The 22940-nt window shown below is 40.6% G+C and overlaps 1 long non-coding RNA gene across 1 annotated transcript; it reads right to left on the minus strand.

Moving 5' to 3' along the window:
• Positions 1-13489: 13489 nt before the first annotated feature.
• On the minus strand, positions 13490-22781 carry LOC122189719. Its single transcript, XR_006181940.1, has 3 exons — positions 22756-22781; positions 17093-17205; positions 13490-14063 (listed from the first exon to the last, which is right to left on the minus strand). It is a non-coding gene; the product is annotated as an uncharacterized LOC122189719 (long non-coding RNA).
• Between the last annotated feature and the right edge of the window lie 159 nt (positions 22782-22940).

The raw sequence follows: 22940 nt of genomic DNA on the forward strand, positions 1-22940 counted from the left end.
AATACCCTGAGACAGGTTTCACTGAGATCTTAGCTCTAATTCTTGCTGTTTCTATTCAGAAAGGATATTTGAGCTCTAGCAGTGGTGGTGCAGTGGGGCGGGATGGCTAGATCTATTCCTATCCCATGCTGGGAAGGAAAAATTCCCCTTTCTACAGCATTGTGTATTTCTCCAGTCTAAGCTGAGGCTACACATTATATGTTTTCACATTGTATGAGCAAACACCTTTCTAAATAGTTGAGCATTCAAGTCTTGCGTACTAATGTACTCACATGATTAGTTATTACTGAAGCTGTCAGTGCCAGGCATCAGAACACAGGTACTCAAAGAATGTCCTGGAGTATGTGCTTCACTTTGAGTTTAGGCTTAGAGTTAACACTTTCAGTATTCTATGGTGAGTAGTCTCAGAGATGCTTTGGAATGGCATGTTGAACATGCTTATACAAAAAACAAGGTGATTAGTTATTTTCTCTCCCACATCTTCTAGCACATTTTTTTTCAGGTGACAATGTCTGAGCAATGCTCAGACAGCCAATGACAAATCCATACTGTATTAACAGTTAAATATTTTCCATGTATCAAGTAAGTTAAATGATCCAAAAGATGCAAATATTTGTCATAAATGCAAGAAAGGCTACCCAGCCTTTCTTATTGACAGTACCAGTCTGTGCATTTGAGAATGGCTTTGAAGTACTTTTATCATTTCTAGCAGAGTTGCTGTTTACCAGTGTGCAAGTTACCTTACACATGCAGGATCTCACAAAACTAATCTTAAAAAAATAAAGTGAATGTCTGAATACAAAGCCCTGAAAAGTATTTTGCAATGCTCCTGATAAGTGGAGCCAACTACTGATTACTCATCATTTTCACATGGACTCTCTAGGAGATATCTAGTCTTGCATCTTTCGGAGAAAAAAACAAAATTTCCCAGCCTGGACAAGAATAGCTTCTTATCCTTACTACAAATATGGGAGTGTTTGGATACAACTGTTGTTTTAGTTGCATCCATGCTGAGTGTGGATATAAAAACATAATGCTATCTTTAGCATAAATATATTCAACCCCGAGGATCTCAGATCATTTCAATATTGACATACACATGCTGTGCTATTTATATGAAAGTCAACGAGTACCTGTATGTGCTGGTAAGGTGAAGAAATGTTTGCTGAAGCAAGACCTGAATGTTTGTTTATGTAGGGAAGTTCAGTGCAAAATATACCCCCATACCTGACTGCACAGTAAATTCTTCAATAGTCAACAGGATACAGTCCAGCTCAAACCTTCAGTAAGCATTAAAACCAAACTAGATGTTATTGCCCAAATTACATATTAAATAAATGAATACGTGTTTTGTGGCAACTACCAGAATAGGACAAGGCTGAGATTAGAAAAAGAGACGTATAAGTGTTACGTATAGATTGCAGAATGGAGAGTGTCTAGGAATTGGGGTGACTAGAAATCAAAGTGAGAGCTTTAGAAGGCTGCGCTACAGCAGCTGCAAAAGCTCTGGGAGGCAAAAGTAAATCTGAAGCAGAGATGAAAGGATGACTAGGGAGTCTTCTGGAAAGAGAAAGGAAAGGTGAAGGAAAGTCTGGGGTGGGGGAAGGAGGGGGGTTCTGTGGAGTTTGTGGTAACTACAGGGGACCGTGTAGCTTGTACCTCTCTTCCTAGTATGGTCTGCTCAGAAAATGTTGTCTTCATTCTTAGATTCCTTCCCTTTCTTAGCAGAAAATGTTTAGGGTGAGGCATGAAGATGCAAAGCAGGCTCAGGGTCAAGAGCAGTGGCAGGGAAGAGCAGAACTGATGCAAGAGATGGGAGAGTAATGATTGCCAGTGCTAGAAGATCATAGACTCCCCTCTGAAATGGGGAATCTTCCTTTTACCATTTTCCTTCTTTTTTACAGGAGCAAGGAGCAAGTCCGGCCCTGTGTATTGCCACAAAAGCTGAAGTCCACTTCTAGAAGCAGCAACCAATCCACCACCCCCTTGGAAGGTGGGTTATGGGGTGTATAATCAATGAATATACAGATGTTATAATTAAGAAATATACAGGAAAGTTAGGCTAAGTAAAATTATTGTAACAGGAAGATAATAAATGGAAAATGCTTACTGATGTTGTAGGTTCACAACATTCTCCACAAGGAGTGATCTACAGGAAGAGATCCTTCCTCAGTGGCAGTCAGTTCTTAAATGGGTCTAGGAGAGGTGGAGCCAGGCTTCACCCCTTCCGGTAGCACAGGAGAATTGCCTTCACCTGTGCTCCTGTGGCTGACTCAGTGCTTGTCTTAGGTGGTCAATCAGAGGTTCAGGCCATGATTCAGCAGTTCCCATAAATGGGGAAACGTCCACTCTTCACTGGAGGAAAACAACATCACCTGGAGATTATCTTGCATGTAGACAAATGGACTGAAATAATTAATGAAATAATAATAAGTTGTCTTAGAAGTAAAAAGAGTCTGGACAGACCCTCAATACTGTAAGGAGCCTAGGGCACAGGTTTTCAAAAAAGGCTTAGTACACTACAGGTTATGGTTTCACACAGGAAAGTGCAATTTCAATAGTACTGTGCCTTTCATTTTTCTGAAGCAATTCATATGTCTGCTGGAAAAACATTTGGTGGAAGCATATGATAAAAAAAGGATTCAGATATTAGTCTGCCAGTCCAGCACAGAAATTCCAGTCTTGGTGCTTGTCTAAGCAAGCTGTGCACTAATACTTTCATTTGCTGTTATTGAATTAGAGCAGAACATATTCAAACGTGCAGCAGCTGAAGTGTCTCTGAAAATGTGGAGATATGCTAAAATCAGCATATGGAGATATGACCAAAGTATTATATACTTGTCTAAGACATTCATGTAAGGAATAGGCCATAGAGGGCATATTGGCTTATGGGCAGCTTACTAACAGCAAACAAGCCAGAATCCACTAGTGCTAGGTAGAAAGGACTTCATTTAATTGAATAATTTGAAACAAACAAAAAATATTGGAGTCCCATGCGAACCCCTGTCATTGAAAGCTAAGGATTTAGTAAGTCCACATACAAAACAAAATTCCCGATATAATAAGAAAGGTAACAACACTGACGCTAAGAATTGTTATAAGATGGCTATGATGAAGTAGCGTCCATCTCTAAAATCCTTTTCCCCTTTAGTGCTATTTGTAGCTCTATTTAGCTGAAGGGATGATGCCATCTTCTGATATAGGCTTGAAGATCTTAAAAGTTTCTCCAGGGAAAGTTTGATTTAAACACTGTTGGACACTGCTTATGGGATTGAGCTGCCAAAAGCAGTTACAACACAACAGAAATGATGTCAGATATTAACAAGACAAACTATCTTTGTGCTACAGTGAGGGATGCCAAAAGCAAACAAACAACACAGGACCTTTCTAAAGCAGCATTTTGCATGTAATGCCTTACTACAACTCAACATCTTTCCTAAAGCTCTCAGTGGCTTTTGACTGATTGTAAGGGCCTGACTTTCTGCACAAACCATCTGATGAAGTATCCCAAAGGAGCTTAGATCAGTCATGTGTTGCTCCCAGCCATCTCCCCATGTGAGGCTGGTGGTGCAGCTCCATGGGAAGGTGAGGGGGTGCTCACACCCAGCCAGGTGCAGCTCTGTCCTGGAGCCACTCAGCTGCTTTGTCCTTCCCAATGGAAGTTCCTTGTGTTCCCTCCCTGCAGTTCAACTAAAACAACGTGCAAGAGTGTTGCCCAATGACCCCGAGCTGTCGTTAAGATCTTTTGTGTAGTTCTTAGTCTTTGGAAAAATAATGAAACCATTTTATAAATCTATAAAAGAACCTGTCATACATTGCTTGCAAAAACCATAATTTTGAGAAAGATAAAAAAACCAACCTTGATTTTCACAGAAGTTCTCCGAAAATTCTATCAGTCACCTCCTTTCTGTGGCTGCCCTCCCCCTCCCATCTGCCTGTCAGCTCTGCTTTCAGCCCTCCTCTCTCTCAAGACACTTTGCTTTTTCCTCATGGATTCAGCTACATTACCATTCATTTTTCTTCTGTTAGGTTTTTTTTTTCTTACCTGCGTATTTTAAAGTATGTAAGTTTTGCAGTTGGAAATCATAAACTTTTCCTTTCCTTTATCATATTTGAAACCAGCTTACTGTTCCCTCACCTAGAATGCTAAACACAGAACTTTCTTTTTTCCTTCCTTCTCTTTCTTCATATCAGTTTTTTCCCATACATGTAACCCAAGAAATCTTTCTAAACATCACCCCTTACTGGCCATGCTTACTGCCATACTCCTGCTCTAGCAGCCAAACCCAGTCTCAGTTACAACTTTCCCAATAACTCTTACCTTCCTGCTTCAGCTTCTTCTTCATTCAAAACTTAGGAATGTTTCTTTTGACAGAGCCGACTTCAGTGCTTATCTTTACTTTGTGCCAGTTCATCTGCTGACTCAAACAGCCAGCCTGACATCCAATTATTTTTTTCTATGTAAGTAATGGAAATATGTTTTTTAAAGCTACAGCTCAGGTTTTATTTTAAAGGTAATTATGCAGCAGCATAAAAATAATTGAAGGTTATCAGTAATTTAAAAAGATGGAGAATTATGCTACAATACTGGAACCTCCCAAATATATGCCCTTCCAGGGTTTATCTGAGCTTGATGTTAAAAATACTTCAAGCTATTCTTTTCACCATATCATACCACCATTACCATCAGCCATTACTAAAATTAATTTTTGGAATATCTCACTTTTATCAACCTGTTAAAAACAAAATATTGAGGCAGTTATTGGTACTATTTTTCTCAGATGACTGCTCTGCTGCAGCTGATTGCCACACATCCCATCAAGCCCTAACAATTTCTGAGACAACCACAGCTGTGCCAGCAAATGCACCTAGTTCCTTAGCTCCCCAGGGCCCAGCTTTAAATTAGCTGCTGCTAAGCAGTGCTCCTCCCACTGCAATTAATGTGATGTGCATTGTAAGGTTTTTTTTCCTTCTGTCACTACACTCATGCTCTTTTTACAAATGTAAAACTCATGCACAGTTTGCTACTAAGTTGTCTTACGTGATGTATGTGGATTAATTTCTACAATATTAGTATATGGAAGCTGCTTGGTTTTTACATGTGTTTTTTCTTACAGGTGATCTCAGTGGTTTACTTACTTTTATTCTGATTCTCACAATTGTGGCTGTCCTAAAGCTTAATGTCCTGAGAAGCACCTTTGTGTACCTGTGCCTTTTCCTTGTTCTACCATCTCTCATTATTTCAGAAGCAATAAATCAGAGCCAAACCCATCACCCATTTGCTGCTCCCTGCAACATATGGAAATAGAAGCAGACACAGTCCTGCTGAGATTCCAACTGCACCCATTCTCAGCACACGGCACAGAGGAAGGAAAAAACAAAAGGAGAGAAAAGGCACAAAGCAGAGTAAAGGTGTGGGAAGGTAACGTCAGAAATCTGCTGGAAGAGGATGACTGAGGGATTGATGAGCTTTGTAAGCGTTCTCTTTGGTGAGACGGCAGTGCTCTCTATGCTAAACTTCAGGAGAGAATTTAGTCCTCACCTTAGAGAAAAGGAGAGAGCAGTTCTTTACCTGTGTGTTTAAAATGCAAATGACAAGAGAAAATGAAGGGGTTTCATCTGAAGACTAAGAAAATTAAAAGACTACTAGCTGTTATATTGAAAAAAAAAAAAAAAAAAAGAGTATTTAAATATGATTCACTGCTTTTCTTTTCTGAGTGCACCGAGACTTAACACCTATTGTAAACTAGTTGCAGCCAAGAAGTCATCTTTATACATCTGTGCTGGGACTTTTTCAAGTCAGGTTTTTCATATCTTCCCCTGTATTTCCCTGCACGCCTATTAGAAATGTACAAAATTCCGTACTCTTCTCTCTTTTCCATTGTATTCCTGCATTTGCCCAGAGAATGTAGATGTGGCTGAGTAGCCTGCTCATTTGAACTGCAATACTTTTCACAGTAAGCTGGAGGCATACTTGATGTACTGACTGAAGCGTAACTACAGAACTGACTGCTAATTACACCTGGCGTCTGTCCTGTTGATTACAAACGTACCAGAGTTGAACATTTGCTGATACCTCTATTATATGACATTGAATAGATAGGAGAACAGCTACTGTTTCAGTTGCTGTCTGAGAACGAACTCGTCCCATTCTTCTTTCTGAGGGCTCTGTCTGAAGCAGATGCCACCACAGATTTCCAAGAAGGAGAGCGTGACTGAGAGATGGAGCATCTGCAGGTGATTCCACCTGAATTATTATACACTGAAATGATGGGCAAGACTCTATTTAATTTGATTCATGAAGAGTCTGTCTTAATTCTTCCTAAAGAAGGCTGGGTGGGAGGAACCTGTTTCATGATTATGCAGAAAAATACTGAGTTTTTGCAAGATGTGCAAATATCAGGTGGTGGGGCTGAAACACTGCTAGACTGCTTTTGTGCTGGGGATTCGGAACCCCTTTGGAGACTGCCCTGGGCAGGGCTGGTTCTGCAAAAGGAGAAGCACACAGCTGCCTATGGAAGGAGAGTCCTGGGAACAACAAACTCATGGCTTTCCCAGACCCTTCCTCTCAGCTTTTCTTGCAGCCTGACGTGCCGACACATCATATGCCTGCTCTGGTTGGGGCTTACTCATCTTAATCTTGCACCAAATCCTGTGCTGCTTCCTGAGGAGCATTCGCAGCCCCTCACTGAGCACTCCTACACACCTGGCCGCTCCATGAACTTCCTCCAGCTTGAAGTATGCTTTCAGTAAAGGGGGATAAAAAGTGTTATTATCAGTCTCTGCATCCAACACAGAGTAAATCTATCAAAGGCAAACAGTGTGTGCCCATGTGTTGAGAAGACAGGGTAGAGACTAAAGGGAAATATTACTTTCTTCTTCTTTTTCTCCCAGAGGGAAGAAACATGGGAGTATGGAATAATCTCCATAAATAAAAATACTCATATGGTGTCTCAAAGACAATGTAAAATAAGATACTCTGCTTCTTTTACAATCTTCATACACTGCAAAGGAAAAAGACAGGAGATGGGAACTGGCAAATTGTAATAAACTCATTCTTTGATAGAAATGGTATATCCACCGAAGAGGTGACAGGACCTGTGTGCCATGACAGGTGAGATGGAGTCTTTCTGCTGCCAAGGGAAAACTTTGGGACAGCTAACAAACATCTATTTCAATGTTAAGGAATATAACTCTTCTGGATAAATCCTGTGCAAGGTGGGCACTCGTGTATCTTACACTGCTGTCATTTTATCTACTTTGAGGAAAATTAAGAAAAAACAAGAGATTTTAGCCCAAGGAAAACAGGCCCCCAACATGACTGCCTACATTCAGAGTGCAAAGGACCTCAGTATATCTGACTGCCATGCAGCGCTCTCAGGAATGTTTATACAAACCATCCCCATTAAAATGAAGGACTTGGGATGATCGTAACCTATGCAAATAACTGAGATGTTAACCATAGAAAGTTGGAACTGTTTAAATGTTGCATGCATGCACACACATGTGGATATGTAATAGTTACTGAAAATGGAAGTCCTACAGTACTGACATGGAATTTGTACGGTTAAAGTATGCTTTTCTTATATTTCCTCTCCATGAAAAGCGGAGTACTGGCCTTTTAAAATTCTTATGTGTGTAATGTTAATAACTATGTACTGTTATCAAGATGCAAAAACATACTTATTTAAATAGAAATGTATCTGTGAATGCCACTGGTAGACCTATCTACATATATACTTACATATTCACATAAGAGAAGTGTTAACTTAGTAAGAAGCTTTCATTCATTGTTCACTTTAACATCTGCAAAAGCTGGTAACATTTAAAAAAATGGCTGTATTGTATAGTGGTGCATAAACATTATGTTTTCAGCAAAAATAAAAGTACATTGGTAAAATTTTATAGCTCATGTTCTTACATTTCAGTCACTGTGAAATGCTTCAAAACAGTGTCATGATCTTAGAGGCAAAGCATGAGGATGATTGGAGTACAGCTGATGAACCCTGCTGGGATTATCAGCATCACCTCCGTGCTATTGCTCTTGAGACAACTGAGAGGGCACAAGGAGGAAACCAGTAGGGGAAGGAGGAAAGGGTGAGACCAGCAAAGATGAATTCTAGGGGCTGGGAAAGTTGAGAAGGTGGCTGTAGGGAGTTCTGGCTGTGGGAATGTTCAGAGAAGGCAATCTGTGGCCCCAGATGGACCCTAATGGAAAAGTTTTAAGAACTACGAAAAACTTCATTTTTCATAGGTTGCGAATGTCATGTAGAAGGCAGAGCATTTGTCTGATATGAGTTATGTGGTGTTTGTTCACTGTATTCCTCCTGGAGCTTAGGGAAAAATATGAGAGCTCTCCTATGGCCAGCAGACACCTGCAAACTTCCTGATTGCAGTCAAAGACAAAGCAGCCAACTGTGTGCTGGGTCTGCTTTCTTGTTTAATGGAAGTAAGTTGTTATTACCATGTTATTTAATGTATCTCCAACCTGAGTAATTCTATGATTCTATGATTCTATCTACAATATCAGAGGTGATCCTGGCACTCTGAGCAGTAAAAGATGAAAAAACATCTATGGTCTTAGAGCAGAAATATAGCAAAGTGAAACACTGCAGTAACAAAGGCTTGTAAAGAACATAGCAACCTATTATCTTACATTGCTCCACCAACACTGGCAAGATACGGTGGGTGCGCTGAAGAGGTGGCCCTATGGAGGGAGCACTTTGTGCAAGGCATCAGGCTTGTGGAAAGGATGGTTCTGAGCTCTGGTCTGTGGTGTCACTTGCAGTGCACACACTCCAATACTGAGCAGGTGTGGAACTCTGTGCTCTGACAGGATAGTTTTATGGACCCCTGACGGAGGTGTGGATGCTGCACTAATTACTGAGTGACAAATAATCACGCCCAGCAGCATTCCTGTTAATCCTGTCTACCACTTCCACTCAACTCCAGCTCACTCAACTAATCCTCATCTACTTGGTTAAAAGCAGTATCAGACCAAAAGGATTCAATAACACAAGCAGAGCTGGCATGTCACAGTGTTCACTTCCAGGTCAACAAGAATTCCAGTATAAAAGTTCTGTTTGCTACAGATGCAGGCAAAGGAGTTATTTGCAGTCTCCTCAGAAAGGGAGCTGCTGATCTGAGCACACAGTGTCTAGAAAAAGCTAGAAATAGAATGACTGCTCATACAAAAAAAAAAAAATATATATATATATATATATATATATCCCTTTTAAATTAAGAAATTTATCAATTCAGCCTTATAGTGACCATGAAAATACCATGCTATTTTTCATTTGTGTCCCCCATGATTCTACTAGATTTTAGGCTCTTGTATTTATCTATTTTCCTGTATTGTTCTGTCCTTTCCAGGCATATTCCACATGTGACAAGCTCTGACCGTACTCTCTTGCAGTCCAGCTCTTCGTGAGAACGACAACCGCGATGAGCTCGAAGCAGCTCGGCAGTGCAGCCGGAGGCCAGCAGATGGTGGTGCTGCATCACCCCGAGGGCAGCGCCCAGCTTTTGAATCGCTGGCGCTTTGGAGACCCGTAACGGCCTTCGATGGAGATGATCAGGGTTTTATCTCATCATTAAGAAATGAGAAATGCTACAGGTCTGCCTCTTTTGAACTGTGGAGAAATGTTCTTTTCTTTTTTTTCTTTTTTTCTCCATATGCAAATCAAAATGAAAGAAGCAAGAAGAAATATTATAAAGGATACATAACGCAGTGGCAGCACTGCTGTTTTCCACCTTACTCCCCCTTTCATGTTGCTGCTGGCACAGTAGAGTGTGTTTCAAGGTGAAGAAAGGAATGAAGGAGCTGGTCTCAGCCTCCATCTCCCAGGCAGGTAGGACAGAGGTAAGGCATGCTATTTTATAGTAGCTTGTTCATGCTCAGAATTCTGACATGCCTGCATCTCAGAGGCTTGATCTGTTTTCACTGCCACAGGGATTATAGCACTCCTTCCTAGGGATATATGTGGCATAATGCATCTGAAGCCGGTGTATTCATCATGATGATGGAGGTGTTTGAGCCCACAACCTGATCTGGTGGGTGGTAACCCTGCCCATGACAGGGGATTGGAACTGGGTGCTCCTTAAAGCCTCTTCCAACCCAAGCCACTCTGTGGTTCTGTGATGAACCATATTGAGCTGGAACCTCTACTAAGAACGGAAGAGGTGGATCCTGTTCCTGGACGATGAGTGTGCCTCTGAGCAGTACTGGTGATGAAGCTTTATAGCAGGAACTTGGGAGAAGTATGCTGAAAGAAATATCTAAAATGGCTTAGACATGGGGAAATACTTTTTCAGTTACTTGGTCACACTGCCAAAAAGAGGAAGAAAGATAAAGATGCTGACTAAGTGACAGATACATGCACGAACAACCAAAGCTAAAATACTAATTTAATTTGGGCTGAGTGTAAAGCCTATTATGGAGGTAAAAACATGCGTAAGTCAAAGCTGAACTAGCACTTCAGAGCAGGATGAGGGAACACAAATGTGAGCAAGAACTTCTTTACAGTGAGGTGACGGAGCACTGGAACACACTGCCCAGGGAGGTGGTGGAGTCTCCTTCTCTGGAGATGTTCAAGACCTGCCTGGATGCCTACCTGTGTGACCTGCTGTAGGGAACTTGCTTTGGCAGGGGGGTTGGACTCGATGATCTCTGGAGGTCCCTTCCAACCCCTACAATTCTGTGATTCTGTGAACTGATCCTAACTATTTCCTTTTGTCAGATGTCAGTGCCAGAAGAAGAATCTAATATTAGAGAGGAGAATCGAAGGGGGAAGACTTGGTTGAAAGCATCTTCTCACAATGTTTGTTCCTCTTGAGAAGTTTTGATTTGGGTGCTCTCTTCACCCAGGAACAGAACTGCATTATGGAGGGGATGAGACTTTTCCTTATCTCAAAAACACCAGCAAAGGCTGGGCAGTGAAACAGAGAAAAGTGTGCCCAGAGGCTAACAGAGCAAAAACAAGAAACGACCTTTTAGAATTTTCCCACTACATCTGATTATCGTTTTTTTTTCCCTTTTCCTTCCTCTCTAATTCACTATATTTTTCTATCACCTAGGAAATACAGGAAATGCTTGCTTAAAGATGTAATATAGAGAGTAATTCCCACGCTGCTCCTTTTGGATTTGAAAGCTGGTAGGAATTTGTAGCTCAGTATGTTAAACTTGATAATTTGACATTTCTGAGGGCAATGACTATCTAAATGCATCTTTATACTGTCTTTGGGGTGCTGCTGCAAACAAAAAACTGTCCCCAAGGGCAATGATTTCACCTTTTTGACTGAATAAAAACAATGGAAAACCATTAAAAAAATATTTTATGAACAGTTTCTCCTTTATTATGTCCTGCAAAAATCTGTATAGCTTCAAAAAGAAAAAAGCGAGGAAACAGTGAGAAATTTCAATAACCTTTTAATGATAACTTCAAATACTAAAAAAGGAATACAATAAAATACAAAAGCATTTCAGAAACAAATCTCTGTCCAGAAATAATTCATTTTGTGCTATGAAGATATCCGTGTAAAATCATTACCTGTGTTAGACAAAAATCAAGTCTTAAGACAAATTAATATCTTACAGAAAAATCATATTACAGCTTGTACTGCAAGGCTCAGTCATTACTAAAGTTATTTAATATAGATGTTTCATCATGTATTGTAATTAAAATGATAAGTTAATCACAGTTTTGGCAGTTCTTCCTTGATTAATGTATATTGTTCTTACAGGCTGGTGGTTTCCCATCATAGTGTCATGAACTCTTGGCAAATTGAGCTTGGAACCTCCATATGGAGGGACAAGATTTTCAGTGGGAATGGAATTTCTAACCCTTCAAAGACTTAAGAAAATTTACCTTCCAAAATTTAAACATCTCTGATAACTTGATGGAGCAAATACTCCTATAAGGACTATGAAGTTCATGAACACTGCAGAAGGCATGCAATTGATATAGTCTGACCATCAGCTATCATACCTATCCAGGTGATCTCCCCAGTTTCCTTTGATAGGTGTGTCACAAAGGATTCATGGAAAGGCAGTACCTAAAAAAAACATCGTTGTCAACATCACAGCAAAAAATATCAAATATCTTCACGTCCCAGGTCCTTCACCTGGCAATCCGATTTCAGTGTCCTGCCTGTCCAGAAGCACTTTCTAACATCTACTCTCAATTTTCCTCAGTGATATAAAAAACTCCCATTTTTGTTTCATCCAACATAAGCATGGCGAGCAGATTATTCCCTTCTTCTTTGCAGCAGTATATTTTTACATTATAGAATTATTGCCATCTCCCTCCTCAGTGCTCTCTTCTTTCAGCTCAGCAACCCCATTTCTGTCAATCCTCCAGGACAGCTCATCATTCTTATTGCTCTCCTTTGGAGCTTTTCCAGGTCATCCACATTTTTCTCAAAGCAACTGGGATTGCCAGATAGCCTTTATAAGATGGGACTTCCCATATTTAAGCCTCAAATCTCAAGTGCTGTATTAAAAACATGTGATGTATTGCCTGCTCTTGTATCGCCTCTATATTTTAATAGGGGACACACGCTGTGAGGTTGAAACACAGAAAACCCTGCAGCTGCTTTCCTGCCCTGTCCCTAGAGCCTCCTTTGGGAGCACGGAGGCACAATCCAGTTGGTGGCTGCGACAGGAGTGAGAACTGGAGCAGCCCTAAGGAGCTGAGGAGGGCAGCAGGGCAATGGGCACACTGAGGCACCAGGAATGCATGTCGGTGTACTAAAGTTCAGAATGCAGCAACTCCCCTCTGCTGCCCCATATCAGGTGTAATTGATCCTCCTGCCAAGGACTCACTAATGTGATAATAAAATCAGTATTTTTGTTTTGTAGGCACGACTTTTCTTATACAGCTCAGGAGATAGCACTCCTGGTCAGTAACTTAGGTTTGGCTTGGGATTCTCTATGATCTCTCTAGAAGATACTAGCCAGCTAGTCATGCTCTGTCCCGCATTTGGCTACTTGTTCTCACTAAGTACCTTGTCACCTCGTCTTTACTGAAGTTGACCTTTTTTTCTTACCAGAACACTACTCAATTTGGCAAGATCATTCAGACTTCAAGTCCTGCACTCCATCGCTCTTGCCATTTCTCCAAGCCTGGTGTCATCTGTGCGTTTAATAAGGCTACTTGCTTTTAAAGCATACGAACGTTAAAGAAAAAACTAGAACCAGACTTTGGACAGACCTTTGAACTATATGTGATGTATCTTTAATTTCCTCAGAGAAGCATCTACTCTGTTATTTGGAGCAGTTCAGCAGCGGAACAGATTCCCACAGGAAATTTCCATGGATACTACAAAATACAGAGGTCTAAGCTCGCTTCCTCTGCTTCCAGATGTGTGGAATTACTGCGTTGCTCACAGCATCAGCTCTTGTCTCTGGAAGTAAAGTCTGGAAGGCAGTCCGACTGTCCTCATCCTTCCCCTCCATGGCAGTTCTGCAGACACATGCAGATCTAGCTGGAGCAGATCAACCCAAAGGAGGAACAATCTCGGTCCTGAGAATGCAAAATATCTACCACAGAAGGCAGCAGTGGTTTGTCTGGGGGTTCCCGTGCAACTTGGAAATACAAGAGAGAGATTGTCATTGCCTTTTGCAGCCTATAGGATTTGTGACAGTCAATTACAGCGATGTCCATTACTCCTGACAATGAAAACATTTTTTTTCTACTACTGGCACACCCCAACTGCATGAGAAGTGTTTCTTTCAGCACCACCAAAGGCCTGGGATATCTCACTTCATGAATCATGTTAGATGCCTTCCCAATTTTGTATGACCATCCTTTCCAACCCGGGTTCCATCAGGAGCAGTTGGAAGAGATTTGAGATCAACTCATTTGATCCTTTTCCTGCTGCTCAGGCTGAAGACATTTCAGCATAAAAGGAGGCTCTGAGCTGGTGCTGACTGCTCTTTCTCTTCTTTTCAAGGAGACCTTGCAAGCAGTGGCAAATTCATCCATATGGAGTCAGGATGTCCTTGCAGGACCACTAATACTCTTCCTGGTAATTCAGTTGCAGCGTAAAACTTTGGATGACTGAAGCAGGCAGGAGGGAGGAAAGAAAAGCAACCCAAAGTAAGTTTTCAAGTTCCATTTGTTTACTTCACGCTATTCCTAATTTAATTTCTAACTATTGAACAAATTGCCATAAATAGCTAGATCATTAAAAAACAAGCTTGTCAAAATAGAGAAAGCAGTTTAAAGACTCATCAGTCAATAGTGGGAACAGAGGTGGTTGGAAAGCTCTAACCTGTACAGCCTGTGCCGATAGAGCATGGGCTTACGGGATTTATATGCGCCCAGAACTACTCACGGGATTGCTCTGTGCCTGTGTGGCCAGACCTCCGAATGTCATGGAGTAGTTTTGCTTTGCAATGATGCAAGAAGGTAATGATTCCCACATTTTTCTCTTTGTGTCAGAGGGAAGTTATCCTGAAGAGGAGGAAGGCTGGGGATTGGGACCTTCAGTTTCTCTAAGGTGATATTTAAAGATTGTTTAACTCCAGACACTTTGTGTTACTAAGCTCCTTGAAGATTTATGACCTTTATGACAATCATTTTCCTCTGTGAAATTTCCCTTCTGCTTAAGTATTCACAGGAAGAAAAAGTTTTCCTTCTTTTCCCCTCAAGGCAGCAATGCTTATCCTGTGAGGATTTCTGAACGAAAGGGAGGATTACCGCCTTAGCTCAGTTTGGAAGCATTTACGAGGCTTCCTGCCGTGCCTCCTGTCCAGCTGCCCTGCCTCTCTCTGTGTGCGACTCTTCAGCTTTATTTTGCAGGAACAAACTGGGGGAAAAAAAATCCACTAACAAGCTTTGAGATGCTTACAAAATCCCACTTGGGATACCATGGTTTTTGAGGAAAAAAGGGAGCTTCACATAATGGGATTAAGGAAATTCCCATCTGCTTAGAGACTCCTTTTCTCTGCCTCTTGTTGACAGGGAAAGAAGTCTAATCACTGTAATTGCATTGTAGGATGATGGCTGTTGGCTCACTGCACAAGACTAGCTTTATCACCTTTTGGCCACAAGGGGCCGAAATGTATGGAGGCAGCCAGTGGCACCCAGGAGTTTCTACTATGACCAATCTCTCAGCAAGACAGAGGATATTTATTGCAATCCTTAGCTGCACTTTGATGGATCTGCATGACAAAACTCCCTTAAAACTATTTTATCAGTTGAACATGGTGGAGATACTGCAATCCATGTTGTGCCATTACTGGGCTTGCTTGGAGAAAAGAAAGCTATGGGGTGACCTCACTGAAGCCTTCCAGTACCTAAAAGGAGCCTATAAAGAGAAGGGAACCCAACTCTTTGTAAGGGTAGATAATGGCAGAACAAGGGGAAATGGTTTTTAAGTTGAAGGGATGAAAATTTAGGTTGGATGCTAGGGGAAAGTTCTGTTCACAGAAAGTGGTGAGGTGCTGGAACAGCTGCCCAGAGAGGCTGTGGCTGCCCTGTCCCTGAGGTGTTTAAGGCCAGGTTGGATGGGGCCCTGGGCAGCCTGATAATATATATGGAGAGTGGTGGCCCTGCATGCAGCAGGGGGTTGGAGCTTGATGATCCTTGAGGTCCCCTCCAACCCAAGACATTCTATGATTCAACATAATTCTGCAGATGTACTCTTCACATGATTTTTTTTTAAGTATCTTGCACTAGCTCATAGTTTAATAAAATCCTGTCCATTATGGTTTCTAAAAAAAAGAACAAGCCAGAAATCATAGATTTATACAATCATGAAGGTTGGAAAAGACCACTATGATTATCTAGTCCAACCCACTGCCAAATGCTGTTATATTTTTGAGAACAGATCAATGCTTAATTATCTGTTGATATATGAATAGTTATTCAAGCACATTTGCAGTTCAACACTATCATTGAAGTTTTCTGAGAAATTAAAGACATTCTTTAATTAAAAGGGTAGGTGCTGCAAGGAGCTTATGAAAGGTCACACCAAAAGGAAAGGATGCAGTGTTCATTAGCATGCCTTATTTCAGTCTGAGGCAAACACGTATGACTATCTGTACACTTAGAGGTTTTCTACTTTGTTTTACTCTCCGAAGTCTCTTTCAGCTTTTCATTTCTCTAGCAGAGACGTTTGGGCAGCCCCATCCAAATGGGGGTCTGTTCTCAGAGACATGGTAACCCCACATCTAGGTGAGCCCTGGGCTTCTTGCCACAGTATCCCACTCTACTTTGAAGCACCTCTGCTGTGGAGACCCCCACATGCACTCAGCATCCCCTCACTTGTGTGCCTGTGTTAACGCTTATGATTTCTGTGTACATGCATTTCATTTTTAGTTCTTAATTCAAGTTCTTAATTAAAGCAAAATGGTGCTTTTCTTGAGGATGCCAGAATTTTTCTAGCTGAACTTCCTGAAAACTGGATATATTTCTTTCACTTCACACATTTTTAATGGAAATTTTTATATTTTCAAAAGAAGCATAAAAACATTCACAGAAATTATTTTCAATAGAATGAGGCATTTTCTTCTAAATAATAATTTTCAGTTTTTCCTACAGTCAAAGACACTTCTCTCAGAAATACCAAGGAAGCTGAAATTAATGCTCCTTAATTTTGCCACAAGCCTTTAAGAAGCCTCAGGGATTTTTATTAGGAGCTCTGGCACCTCAGTTGCATCATTTTTTACGTAAATGAAGCTCTTGTTAAATGTTAAGCAAAGTTAAATCGTGCTCTGCAGAGACTGCTAAGCAGCATGAATGAAATTGCTCTTTCCTCTTGATCACTTGATTTTCTTACGAATTTGCCACCTCTCTACCTCTCTCGTTGCCATAGAGCTTACACATCTCATTGCAATGAGCCAAAAGTTCCCAAATAAAATAAAAACCGCAGCAATGTAGAACATAGAACAGTAATACGGGCAGAAATGGCACTCACAGGGTAGGTAGAAACAATTCTGTAGTGCTGTCTGTAGAGAGCGTATCCCTTTTTTCTTTAAGAATTACCCAACACTGTTATGTTTCATTGATTCCATTAACACATTACATTTAAATTATGCCTTATTATATCATTTCACCATTTTTCCCAGCCTTCACCAACACACCTGCTTGAGGGGCCACAGGACTCCAAAGTTCATCAATGCTGTGTGAAGCACTGCTGGACAATGACATCAGAAATCCATCTTCAGGCTGGCCTGGTTCCTCAGCTCCTACATCACTAAAGCACAATTTAAATCCAAATATCTCTCAAATGCTTTGATACAAGACCTAAAAAAAAACCCATTTGTCAGCTCCCTGAAGACTTTATAGACCATACGCTTATCAAAGAAGTCGTCATGCTATTTTACTTCTTTCTAACGACTGTTGGCCAATGGGAAAACGTATAACCAAACAACTTAGGTTACGTCCACATGGAGAGGTTGAAGATTTCATTAGATGTTGAATAACAATATTTGCATTCAAAGCACTCAGTTTCCATTCTGCATCAGGCTTAGTCTCAGTCTCCTCAGAACACAATTGTGACAGTAGTTTTTGTTTGTTTTTTTAGACAGATGTGACAGTAGTTCTCTATGTAGAAATATATTTGGCAAATATGTAAACCCTCCAGAGCATCCCTTGGGAGGCTAAAGAAATTTAAACTCCTAAGTCCTGTGCAGATCTCCTTTAAGGTGTTATTTTTCCCCCCTAAATATCATGTTGAAGTTCTACTTTTAGCAAGTTTAAAACTGGAAGCTACATTATGTTTTCAGAACTGAAAAAGAAATCTCAGTGAAAAAATAAATCTTGAGAAGTACAGCTATAGGGAAACAGGCACAGACCTTGCACCATTTACAACTTTAAAAAAAAAAAGTGTTTGAGCTTAGTAAAGCCAGCATCACACACAGCAAATTAAAAGGAGGGCGTGCTCTCCCCGTGAACTTGTGGAAAGCCCACACATTTCAGGAGTGCATAATTCAGCTGTAAAATGTTAACAACTGTTTTCCAGACTTCGCTTTGGTATACAAAATTCAGCCCAGAAACTCTTCCACCATTTCACAAAGTATGGTTCAAATTAAGGGGGAAAAGAATCCTTTACATATATTTGCTGCATTTTTTTTCCACAATACTTGAGTTCGACTGAAGCGGGAATCTTCATAAACCATAAAGTATGAATAGTTATTTTTATTTATGCAAATTGGATGAGCAATGCTTATTAGATGAATGCTTACATCTGTGTAGACCTTTTTAGCAGTACGTTTCAAGAAGATAAAGTATGAGAAGCTTACTTCAGAACCAAAGAAATGAAGAAACATTGTAAGTGACATATCAGCTCATCTACCAGACTAGAAGCCAAGCCAGGAGAAAGGCAAAGGAAGGGATGCACACACTAAAAGACTTCAAATTATGCCAGGCTGGATTTTTTTTCTGTGACAGACAATTATTGTACAGTTATGGTATTCTAGTTAACAGGTTAAATTACAGTTTTTGCAATTTGTCCTAAATATGTAGGTACCTAGATATTTAGTCTATAGTTTTGTGAAGCACAGAACCTCAGTTCACTACGATCCCCTCGAGAACAGGACCAACCACCATTATCCTTCCCCTGAACACCTCTGGTGGTATCAGCTTTGTGAAATGTTCCTGTTCAGTGTCTACTGAGTATTAGCATTGTACACGTCATACAGTGATGCATCACCTGTGAAACTGTCCTTTGCTGCAATTTTTGTTAATTACCCCATCAAAAACGTAAAAGAAAAGATTTAAGCTCATAAAAAGGAGTAAATAATACAAATCTGTAGTTTGATTTCTTGCTACAATACAAAGTTGGAAATTCAGCCTTCAGTAACCTGTGAGCTATTCCATACCCCCACACTTTTGTGACAGTACTATGGGAACGTCTATCTACACAGCACACAGTTATTACCCGTTATGAAGAAAGCATCGGAATAGAGATAATTACATTAAGTTTAGCACCATGGATTTAACAATTTGACTTCCATTAGCAAACAGGGGAGGGAAACTTAGAAGGCAGATAAAATCTATAATAGACAAGGACCATATAAATGCCCATTTCACACTTAATCTCCCAAAGGCACTTTGAGAGAAAAGAGTTGTTTCTTAAAAGCAAATGTGCTGTTTGAAGGCACTCAGAGCAGTATTCAGACACTGTCTCAGGGAGCCTGTGTTAAGGAGAGCCCAGAGCAATTGGGACAATCTGCTATAAAATGCCAGGGTGAGAGCAATGGCTGCAGCCACAGTGCATGGATAGATGCACACATGGAGGGGTGGATGCGTGTCTGGAGATGGATGCAAGGCCACACTGCCAAAGAGACTGGCCTCATCCTTTGGGCTAGGTGTAAAGGCAAGACAATCTCGATCTGCAGCAAGACTAATCAGAAAAGAAGATATGGGGAGAAAAGTGATGGCTTTGTCATTTTTTCTGAAAAATCAGAAAAAACCCTCCAACTTTGCCACAACCAAAACATTTCTTCTGTGGAAAGAATTCAAATTCAATTATTACCTGAATAACAGATTGCTCCATCTCAGTCAGAGGCTGTATGTGAAAGCTGAAACACTGAGAACACAGCTAGAAAATATTCTAAATGCAGCCTTCATCCAGGGCTCTCTGAAGCACAGTCTACATCAGAGACAGCAGAGCAGGAAATATGCCCTCAGGTGGAAAGGTCTGCTACATACCTAAAAAAATTGCCCTCTAGGACTTGAGCCTCTTTGTCTAACAGGGTACAGCTGAGAAGACAGTGCAGCTGAGAGGCAGGTCCCTGCACTTTGAAACACTGCTGTTAGAGAAGAATTGATGAATAGCTTTCAGTCCAAGACCGAACAGTCAGTATTGACAAACTCTAGAGTAGGTAGCAGGACTCTGCTTTCATGAATCCATTTATTTCATAGCCTGAAGCTGGAAAAGCTTCAGTTTAAATCTTACTGCTAACAAAATAGAAAAAAGCTATTGATATTAATGATCTTTTAGCATGCAAGGTATTTTTATTAATGATTAATAACCATTCCTTCACTATCACAGGATATCTATATTTGTATTTCTCTTGTTAAAATACATAATTTAAGTGTAAAACCTTTCACTTAATTCATCTCTCATACTACTAACCTTTTCTTACTTAAATCTGTAATGCAAATCTATGAAGATCACCATCAGTTGTAACAGATGAGTCCATTAAATGGCAGTGGCCCTAGGGATGGCTCTGACCTCCTGATCTTTCTACCACACAGCCAGGATTCCTTTGTCCAGATCAAACCTTTCAATAAGTGACACTGATGATCAGAGCGAAGCAGCTCTCCCTCATCGCTGTGGACATGGCTTTCAAGCTTCATTCCATCTTCAAGGGATGAAACAATGATCAGCATTTGACAACTCTTTTCACGGCCATCTTACAGTTCCAGTCGTGGTCCCACCCAGGAACCTGTAGCATGGGGGTCATAGAAATCTCATCCTGTTCCCCCTAGATATTTTCAAATATTTCCACATCAAGTACAGTACACATGGCAAAACCAAACTGGGCATGCACAATCACCTGTACAGTTTCTTCATACAAGGCCACCTCAGAGATGCAAGAATAATAGTCTAGGAGAAGTTTTAGAGATCTTTTTCCTGCCAACATACACAAATCTAGTTACTTTGTTCCAAGGAGCCAATTTCATCATACCACACTGTTAGTTTATTTGGCCTAAAGGCTGGCCAGTTTTTAATACAGCTTCCTAAGGTTGCTATTAATCTGGGGCAAGTATAAAGCCTACTTCTTTCTCCCCACTTGTTTCATTCTCTGATTACATTCACATATTCTACACAGCACAGCTGTGAACACTTCAGGAGCAGCCGTCCTGCTGATGGAGACTGACCATACAGTACAACCCGCTCCATCCCAAAACTCTGATTTTCTTTCTGTAGGGTTTCACCATTGGATGTAGCCTTCCCAAATCTCATCCAGTCTGCATTCCAAAATCTGATTTATGCACCTGTATTTATTCATTTTTTTGCTTGGCTCTGGTGTAATCTCTGTCTAAAAGCAGAGATAACATTTGTACTTCTGACAGCTCTCAAAAGTTTATACATAACTTGAAAACCATGCACTTGCAGATGGATAAAAAATAATCTTAGCGTTTTAATTAAAGTGTTTGCAGTGCAACAGTCAGTGTTGGCAATGGCAACAGTCGGTTACAGCTTATGATGCCTTTTGATAAAGACATTAAGCTGTTTTACTCATAAACCAATCTCTATTAGTTTGAGTAACTTCTGCTAGCACCTCTGGCTTATGTGCTGCTGGTGTTCAGTTTTTAAGCTACCGATGTGTACTGTTCTGGTAGTTGGAGGCTATTTTAGACAGCAAATGAGAGTGAGCCCAGTATGCCTTATTACTGGTTAATCTCCCCAGATTTGGGAAACATCAGTCACAGATTTTCCATGTTAGCTAGCTGTTGTTTTGCCATTCCATATATAAACTTGCTTGAAACCACTTCAAATCACAAATTAATTGGCCAAGTTCCTGTTATCCTGAGCAACCCTGTATTAGGACCCATGTGGCTCAATTAATCAGGCAGCTAATACCAAGCAAGTCTAAAGACAGGGATAAATGAAAAAGATCGTGGGGGACAGCTGTACAGGAAAATTGAAGTCAAAAAGGAAGGTTGCAACAGAGACCACACTGGGACAGAGGAGGAGCTCCTAACTGTGAACTGTCTGCAGTACCAGGAGCTCTGGCTTTGCACTTTTTGAAGAACTGCAGTTGCTGATACTGTCAATAGTCCAGAAAAAGTAGCAGCTGCAAGAGAAGGAGGAAGAAGGACTGGGTAGGACTTTCTGACTGACCTCACACTTCTGTAGCCCAGATTGTTTCTCCCTCTCTCCTGCCATACCTCACCCAGGAAAAAATTGGTTACTATGATTTCATACAGGTGGGTGGAATTTCACTTTCATGGCCTCAGAGTTGTTTCATTTTCAGATCCTAAGGGTTTCCAGAGCTTGGAGAGATCATGGGTGTGATTTTTCAAGTGTGGGGCTTGGAGACACTCAGTGTTGGGACCTGCATTTTTACTACAGAAGAAGAGATCTCCTAGAACTTGAGGGTTGAAAACAATCAAATGAACATCATAAAATGAAATACAATTTTTGCAGAAAATGGTTTCTCCTTGTTAAATTTCACGTCTGCTCATTATAAAAGCATCCTTCTAAAACAAAAAATTAATCAGTATTCAAGTTATTTTGTGTTAAAAGACAAAATATTCACTAAAAAGCGTGACACTTTAAAGCCTGTCACTTACTGATTCTTGTCTTACAGAATAAGCTAAGAATCCTCAGCATATGAATTGACTATAAAATAAAAACTAATTCCCCGTGTAGTTTTTCCTTTCCTGAGACCTTTTTGGTTACCTAATGTAGCTCCAAAGGAATGCATTATTTTAGTAACCAAATACTTCATTACGTATTTCTCTAGCAAAACAATTCAGAACTTCCCATTATGATCTTCTGTACAACTACACTGATGGGGCATATATGATATATATATGATGGGACATAACTTCTTGGAGCCATATGATTAAGGTTTTTCTTCAATAAATAATTCTTTTTATTACTAAAAATGTGTTAAATGTATCTCATAGACAACTATATAGCCATTTTGGAAGACCTATAGTAAGACCTAGTAATGCTATAATGAGATGATAATAGCAGAGTGACAAAGTCTTCAGCTACAGCAAACAAGAGTGAGCCCAAATGCAGCAACCACTGATAGAAATGAAGGAAAAAAGAGCTACTTACTCTTGGAAGGCCTCAGATAGGCAGGGATCTCTGGCAAAAGATGTCCTCGTCTCCACTGCGAACCCTTAAATGAGGTCTGGGGAGGGGTGGATCCTGTCTGCACCCCTTCCAGTCATTCAGGTGCATTGCATACACCTGAGCTCCTTTGGGTTGGCCCCTGCCTTCCTATCAGGAGCTGAACTGCT

This window comes from Lagopus leucura, unplaced genomic scaffold (genome assembly GCF_019238085.1).
Source record: "Lagopus leucura isolate 7727_CA_CO unplaced genomic scaffold, USGS_WTPT01 Super-Scaffold_100157, whole genome shotgun sequence".
In the NCBI taxonomy this organism is placed as follows: Eukaryota; Metazoa; Chordata; class Aves; order Galliformes; family Phasianidae; genus Lagopus; species Lagopus leucura.